The sequence below is a fragment of the Arachis hypogaea genome, chromosome 12 (assembly GCF_003086295.3).
Source record: "Arachis hypogaea cultivar Tifrunner chromosome 12, arahy.Tifrunner.gnm2.J5K5, whole genome shotgun sequence".
Lineage (NCBI taxonomy): Eukaryota > Viridiplantae > Streptophyta > Magnoliopsida > Fabales > Fabaceae > Arachis > Arachis hypogaea.
This window is the reverse complement of record NC_092047.1, coordinates 118,439,290-118,448,122: the sequence shown is the minus strand read 5'-3', so window position 1 is coordinate 118,448,122 and position 8,833 is coordinate 118,439,290. Positions and strand designations below refer to the sequence as shown.

The following is an 8,833-nucleotide window of genomic DNA, read 5'->3' as shown; positions in this document are numbered from 1 at the left end:
TAAAATCAAAACATGAAAACCATAGCAGTGGTAAAACAGAACATACAGATGGTAGGGGTGTTCGCGGTGCGGTTTGGTTCGGTTTTTGAGGGAAAAGTCATCCGATCCGATCGTCTAATTAAAGTGCGGTTCGGTTTGGTTCGGTTTTTTTGTAAAGGTCATCCGAACCAAACCAAACCAATTAAAATCGGTTTGGTTTGGTTTGGTTTGTTCGGTTTTTTTCAATCAAATAAAAAAAAATTCTACCATACTATTATGCAAAGCCATAACATTGAAATCGACAAACCAAAATACACAATATCTAACAAAGTCTTGATCTAATGAAATTTAACGACAACAGAATTCAAATACGACAATTAAAGAAGTTTAATAGTTCAACAGTCAACACAACTGAAAATAAAAATGAATTGTCATTAAACTGATAGCAAAGTTATAGTGCCTTCTCCAACAAAATAGCTAAACTTCTTAATGCAAACCAACCTGAAATTAAAAAAAAAAAACAGTTACATAATAAGAACAGCAACAAGCAAGCAAGGTAGCAATAAACCAGCAAGGCAGCAATTCAATAAACCAGCAAGGCAGCAATAAACCAGCAAGGCAGCAATTTAATAAACCAGTAAGGCAGCAATCCAGCAATTCAATAAACAGCAACAAAAGAAATTACCAAATAATTCATCAAATCAACAAGGCAGCAACCAGCAATAAATAGCAACCAGCAAATTACCAACAATAAACAGCAACCAGTAAGGTAGCAAGTAGCAAGCCAGCAACAAAACCAACAAAAAAAAACTCATCAAATCAACAATGCACCCACCAGTAAAAATGCACTGTCTCACAAAAAATGCAGGCAATACATAAATACATTGTGCCCACCTAGTTCTCTTGAAACTAAAAGCCGCACCTGAGACATGTGTAGAAAGACCAATTACCTTAGACAAATTGCACCTTCTGTTCATCAGTTATATTGATTCCAAATTCTCTTCTTATATCTTGCCAAAGACCAATACCAGATAATGAAAAACAAATACTAGGAATCAACAACAATGAACAATGAACAACAATGAACAACAATGAACAAATAATTAAGAAAACAGAAGCAGACACACAACAAAATAAAAAATTACTAGCATTCAGCAACAATGAACAATGAACAACAATCAGCAACAATGAACAAATAGATTGAACAGAAATTGAATATAAATAAATCACAAAATCAACTCAAAACTAGCAAAAATAAATTAAACCCAGCAGCTCAGAATCACAGAATCAGAATTATTAATAAATTAAATCACAAAATCAACTCAAAACAAACAACTCAAATTAACAAAATCAATAAACAAGCACAGTAATCATTAGTATTATTAACAAAATTTCAAAACAAGCAAAATAAGTGCAGAAAATGAAAAATCAATTCAGAAACACATAATCACAGAATCAGAGAATCACAGAACTTGAACTAAGCAAAACAAGCAAATTTGAACCCAGCAACTCAGAAGCACAGAATCAGAGTTATTAACAAGAAATTAACAAAACCCTAAACAAATCCAGCAACTCAGAATCATAGAAATTATAATGAACAAAATCAAACCCTAACTATTTCATAATTATAAACCCAATATGTCTAATTGCTTCAGATACATAGAAGGAGAGAAAATCAAACCTGAACTCAAGTGGATGGGAACGAGGAAGAGCACTGGAAGAAGGCCAACCAGTGGCTGCTGTGTTGTGGGTGGCCAGGCCAGAAACGCAGCAGTACTGCTATGGGTGGCCACAAACGGTGTTGCAGGTGGCCAGATCGGTCCTGTTGGTGGCGCTGGGGTGCCACTGGATGGTGCTGGACTGCTGGGTGGTGTAGTGTCTACGACCGTGAGGGTGGTGGTGCTGTCCGCGAGGAGGGGCTGGGAAGAAAGGTCCGGCGGCGCTGGGAGAAAGGCTTCGACGACGCTACGAGGTGGTGGGAGGAAGGGGTTCGCCGGCTGGGGAGGTGCTGCAGAAGATGGGTTCACAGCCGGCCTTGGGTTTCTTCGAGTGAGACTGAGAGTGAGTGCAGAGAGTGAAATTGAGAGAGTGAGAGACTGAGAGTAGAGAGCGGCTAGGTTTATGTTTGGGGGTGGGGGGGTTAGGTTAGGTCACGTTAATTGGGGGTTGGGAGGTTTGGTTTTTAGGGTTTTGTATAAAATCGGTTTGGTTCGGTTCGGTTCGGTTTTTATTATCAGAACCAAAAACCGAACCGAACCGCAATAAAAATAGCAAAATGTGTTTTTTTCGGTTTTTTCGGTTTTCGGTTTGTTCGGTTTTCGGTTTTTTCGGTTCGGTTGGTCGGTTTAGTTCGGTCCGGATCGGTTTTGAACACCCCTAACAGATGGACCAAACCTAAGGGAAAGATCAGACCAGCACTAGGATAACAAAATCAGAACTAGTAGCAGCTTCAACAGTTCCGCGACAACACTAGCATCAATATTCAACCTAATTGTAGCAGAAAATAAAGTAAAAGTAGAGAAGTAGAACGAGTTTAAGGGAGCGAAGGACCTAAAGCAAAATATAGGCAGCAAAGATACCTCTATCATTAACTAACGGCAGCATAGAGTTCAGTGGTGGCCACGGCGGTGTCCGACGGCGGCGCACCACAAAAAAACTCGCGGTGACAAGCAAACCTAGGCTTCAGTAGCAGTTTTTGGGCGGTAGCGGCGTAAACATCTTCCCCTTCCTCGCGTTGGACTCCTCCTCCGTTAGTCTCCTCTCTTCGCGCACTCTATCTCCTCGACTCCACCATGGATGGCGGTGACTCTGCTTGCGGTGAGGACAACTATGGTGACCTCAGCAGTGGCAGCGGCGGCAAGATGCGATGGCAGCGGTGGCTTCTCCCCTTCGCGTGCTCTGCTCCTCCCTTCCATGGCTCTGGTTCGCGCTCCTCTTCCTCTAACGGCGACACACGACGGCACAGACGCATCTGCGACGGCGACGGCCTCAGCCGCGATGAAGAGCGGCGGAACATTCCACCAGCTCTGGCGCGTCTTCCCCTTTCCACCGGCGCTCTTCCCTCTCTTTCTCTCTATTTTCTCAGATTTCACTCTCTCTTCCCTGCTTCCCCTGTTTTCATTTCCCTTCTCCTTTTCTCTCTTTTAGTTTATTCTGAAGCTATGTTTTTTTTTGGAGAAAGGGGGGTACGGCGGTGATGGTTAGGGGTTAGTATAGAATTAGGGTTTAATTTGGGGCTAATATAAAATTATAGATTTTTGGACAAATTGGAGTTTTGTTAAATTTTAATAAAATTAAGAGATATTATATTAAATTAAATTCTAAATTAATCTTTTAAAATTATTTTTAAGATATTATTTAATTATCAATTTGTTGATTAGCTTTTAATTAAATATTATAATTTAAAATATAAAATAATATAATTAATTTTCTTTGTTTATGAAAATTAAAGTATTAAATTCTAAAATCTTAATTATTTAAACCAAATCATATAAAATTCTTATTATTTTATATTTACTAAACTTTATAATTTAAATATAGAAAATAATTCGATAAGTATAAAATCAGATAAAACCTTAAATTACTTTAAACTCAATTAATAAAAATTTGCTTTAATTATCTTTAATAAAATAATTTCTGAGATTAAAGTACTTAATGAATAAATAAATCAAAATTAGCTCTTAATAAGATTTTTTGAAATTTCTGGGTCTTACATCCTACCCACCTTATAAAATTTTTCGTTCTCGAAAATTGATACAAAATAAAAGAGATTTCATATTACTTCGCTCTTGAACTCATTTAAAGAAAAGGCAAAAGGTCCTCAATATATACATATAGTTTCAAATATTAGGATTTTCATATGGCATAAAGGTATTAAAAGGTGTAAGTGTGATGCAAACAGAAGTTACAAGATAGGCTTGATGTATAAGATGATATGTTTTCAAATATGTGATGGTAAGGCAAGGCGTCAAAAGGTTATGAAACCGGCCAGGGTTAAAACGATGTACTTAATGTCCACATTCTGATCTCATACCAACTTCAAAGATTCAACTATTCAAATTTCAACATAACTTATCTCCACCATTTTCAGCTGTATCTCATTGGACAACTCATCTGACGGTTCTTAACTTTGTTAAATACTTTACAAACTTTATTACTGGTTATAAGTCCTACATCAACAGAACTATGTCACGTAAAACAAGGTTCCACAATTACCTATGATATCGTACTTTTACAAGTTTCACCTTTTATGTCCACCAAACGTACCCTAAAGAATTAATGTGTCGTTTACTAAGTCCAATAGGCACACAAGATACTAAAACTAATCTCGAGTATACTCAGAAGGATAATAGACCTGAGAAAAGAAAGAAAAGCGGGAAGGACCATATTCGCGAGAATTTGAAAGATTTGTTGAAATCACAAGTAGACAAGGATAAACAAGTAATGAAGAATGTTGGAAAGAGGATCAACTGATAACTTTAAGGGTAACTCTTGAGTCGAAGGGATTCGATAGGACCAATAAGATGAAAAATAACACAGTATTTTGAAATGAATTCAAGCTGAATCAAGAAATATGAGGTTTACAGAAGAAGAATATCCAAACCAAAGACAAAGTTTATAGAACTCAAGAGTATAGTTTAAAAATATTTTCGAATGTATTGTTTGTAAAGAATGGAAAACTTAAGGAGAAATCATTTCATGTTCTAAAAGAGAAAATGGGTAACAAATATCCTTCAAAAGATTAATAAAAGCATAAATGTGGCATTATTTCAATATAAATTCAAGTGAAAATAGATTACACAAGCTTTGTAAATGGAAAGATTAATTTGGCTAAAAGATAAATTGTATTTTCTCTTCTTTTTCAAGCATGTATGAAAACTACAATCTTGTTGGAAGAAAACCTGACATAAAGTTTTACTCATAAAAGAAAAGATGATGCATTATAATCGAACAGGTTTAAATCACATACAGAAATTTTCAGAGTATAAGGTAAAGGAGTGTAGGCTGAATTGAAAGCGATTTTATTAAAACTTTAATAGACGGTTATATCGCCCCGAAACAAGTTCAAATCACATCAAAGAGAGGCACTGCTCAAGTAAAGCAATTCAAAGTCAAGGACAACTTTGCATAAGAATAAATCAAAACTTGTTTAAAAAGGTTTAAAACAAAACTCTAATAATATACTTGAAGTCACAACTTTATAAGGATGTTCAATAATATTAAGATGCGCTAAAAAGGAAACTAATTCATTTTAAAAAAGGAACCTAAATCAAAGGATTTCGATTAAGATTCATAAAGCAGGTCACTCATAGAAATGAAAAGCTTAAAAAGGAACTCAGCAACTTAAAAAAAATTGATTCAAAACTTAAATTTCTTCAAAAAAAACTCAAAACTTCATCAAAATGGTTTTTTTTTTTAAATTTTGAAAGTATACCTGGAATAACTACTTCGCAAAAATCATTTAAGAAAGTCGCGATGCGCACAAAAGGAAATCAACTCATGGAAGAAAGAATCTTTAAATCAAAGGAATTCGAACAAGAACTCACTAGGCATGGATTATCAAATGAGTTTCCAATTGGTCCAAAGAAATACAAAACGCATCAGGAAAGACAATTTAATCAATAGAAAATTCTCAAAAAAGAATCTTTGACTAAAGAAAGACAAATAAAAGGACAAATGGTGCATTAGATGGAAGCGAATTCAAGTTGACTCGGATGAGAATGAGATTCATAAGAAATGGAAAACTAAGACTAATGGTGACGTTCAAAAAAAGTAAGAGAGTAATTAAAAACAAAATCAAATATGACATTCTCAGAAATGAAAAGCTTAAGAAAGAAATTGGTCTATTCACAAGAAAAAAAAAAGACATGAATCCAACATTTTTTCTAAAAGAACAACAATTGCATAAACAATGTAGTATGCTAAACCAAATTCAAATTAAAAATAAAATAGGTAAAGTTTACCAAGCAAAAACCAACTGGGAAGAGATAAAAACCTTTATTTGAAAAATATCTAAGTATATAATCAAATAAGGATATTCGTAAAAACTGTAATAAAATTGTTAGAAAATCAAATTATATTTAAAATATATATACATTTCCATAAATCAGTGAAGAAACATGCGAGGTATTGGAAATAATTAGTTTTAAGCTGTATAAAAATATTTCAACATTTATATAAAGAAGTATATATCAAATTAAAAGCGGTTGTATATTTCAAATCAAAAGCGGTTTTGTTAAGATTTAAAGAATGGCTGTAATTATCATCAAATAAAAGAAAAACTAAATTACAATTTGTTTACAAAGGACTCAAAATATGAACTTAAATTGTGTATTGTATCAAAATAGATTCAAATATATATATAAAAAAATACATGATTCAAGAGAAAGTGGCTAAATAAAGAAGGTAAATACACCAAGGGTTTTAAACAGGCATATGCAGTCAGGATCAAATAAGAGCGTACGTGAACAAGAGAGTAGGATTGAAAGATAATCTGATCACATCCAAGAAAAGTATCGCAGACAAGAACCTTAGAGCACACAAAGCAGGAATAAGATACGTGATATTCGCAGAGTTCAAGACACCTAACCAAGTAACCTCAAGAATTAACTCCTAATGTTCGACACCTAACCAAGTAACCTCAAGAATTAACTCCTAATGTTCCCAAAACCAGCGATTCGCATTACTTATGACTCGCATATTATCTATGATAACCCATTGATGCTTCCATATACATAATTCACTAGTGCTAAGCCGGCCAAATTTAATACCAGGAATTGTGCAATACAAGACTAATGGCGTTAATCAATAGACCGTCATGTGCATAAAGCTCTAATTCTTGTTATTCAAACAAGACCTACTACATGACAAACTCTCAGAGTATGCAATTAAAGCATAATCGGTCCATTCCTCAGGCTCTACAAGAGAGCCGCTCTGATACCACAATGTAACACCCTCACTATCAGAAGTCACGCTTTCGGCTGCGCTACTCTGATAGCAAGAAGTATTACGACTACTTTACATACTAAATATTAAAATAGGAGCCTGTGAATTGATATTGTATCGCTGACTTCTCGTAAACCAGAAATAAATACTTCATCTTAAGAAAAATACAAGCAGGCATAGATTCATATACAAGACTCCTTACATAATATTTCACAATATAATATACATATAAAACATACAACTCTTATCCCTCTTACAAACTTGTAATAAAAAAGACGAAGGAAGAAAATAATCTAATTAATACAATAACATATAAACCAAACGCAGTATAACTCTTCATAATGCTTCATCCTGTTCCTGAAAAGGTAAAGCTGTAGGGGGTGAGAACCTAACCACATGGTCTCACCACGGAGTTTCAAAGTTGTCATAAGAAGATATTTAATAAGAAAACTGTTTTCAAGCTCAGTGATTATCATTGCCTTATGAATCTTTTAAAAACCAATAGGTAATTGTTCAAAACTTTTTCAAAAAAACAATGTTTAATCTTTCAGAAATCCGAAACATTTCCTTTCTTATAGGAAAATCTCAATTAGAAACCAATCACGCAATCAAACAACACAATCATTAATCCAGCACCAAAGTTCATTCTCAAATGTAGCACGCCAGGACAAACACAAGCAAGTCAAACAAGGAAAGCACAGGTTTAGGTAGCAGTTATAGCAAATAGTTCAAGTAACTGTTAAGAACAGTTTAGCAATTAGTCAAACCAAAACAAGTTCAAACCCAAGCTAAGCATACAAATGCATATGATGCATGCTTGTTCTATGGCTGATGAGGCTCATCTGTTGGTTATTCAGCCAACCCGACAAGTCTGAATTGTCCTTAGACTGCCCCCCGACGTGCATCCCCAAGAGTCTATGCATAGTTTTTTCTAAAATAATCAATATTTCTCAATGGGAGTAACATTCCCGGGAATTTATATAGTGCCCGGTCACACTTACGTCGTAGGGTCAACAGAGTATCGAGTTTTCAACCTGGTACACGTGGTGGCAAGCCATGGCACTTAATCCAGGGAACCTCGTATCTCAAATATTTCAAATTCATAAGCCATGTGAATAATTCAAAGTTCACATCTCAACATTCTCAACATCATAATCATTCATCAATCCAAATCTCATTTCCAAGTTCATTTCAAAGCCATATTTCAAAGAAAATCCTCATCATCCTCCTTTTCATTCTGTTCATTAACAATCTCAATTCCAAAACATAATTCTTTCTCTGATAGACAAATCAATCATAAACATATAATGCTTAAAAACAAATCTTTTTAATTAATTACTTTAAATAGAACTTCCAATTTTATAAAATTTCGGCAGCATCTCCTCTAAAACTCAGACACTGCCACCCTTTTTGAGTCCTATCCAAACATTTCTCAAACCTTTTTTCAACCATTTCCAAATCTCAAACATTTTCTAGAGTTGAACCAGTTCCAATATCAAATTATTTTCAAATCAAACCAATTCTACAATAAAACTCTTTTTAAAATCAAATCAGCTCAAATATTAAATCATTCATAAAATCAAACTAACTCACAATCAAACCACTCCCAGAACCAATTTATTTTCATATCTCAAATTATTTTCAAAATCGATTCATTTATGTTACCAAGTAAACTCTAAAACCAAGAAAATCCACCTTTATTAATAATCAAGTAAATGACATTTCAAACCGGTTTTTATCCACAACCATTCACCACTTACGCAATCAAGCACCTCATAATTCAGTCCAACAAACCATCACATCCATAAGACAAATATAGTCACAGAAATAAATCTTTTGCATCAATATCTATTTATCACAACTCTGTAATGTAAAATAGATTTTAAGAAAAACCCTACCTCAATTAACC

The 8,833-nt window shown here is 34.3% G+C and overlaps 1 long non-coding RNA gene across 1 annotated transcript; it reads right to left on the bottom strand.

Moving 5' to 3' along the window:
• Window positions 1-253: 253 nt before the first annotated feature.
• Window positions 254-2,087, bottom strand: LOC140177216 (uncharacterized). The gene is made up of 2 exons (XR_011869051.1): window positions 1,661-2,087; window positions 254-480 (listed from the first exon to the last, which is right to left on the bottom strand). It is a non-coding gene; the product is annotated as an uncharacterized lncRNA (long non-coding RNA).
• Between the last annotated feature and the right edge of the window lie 6,746 nt (window positions 2,088-8,833).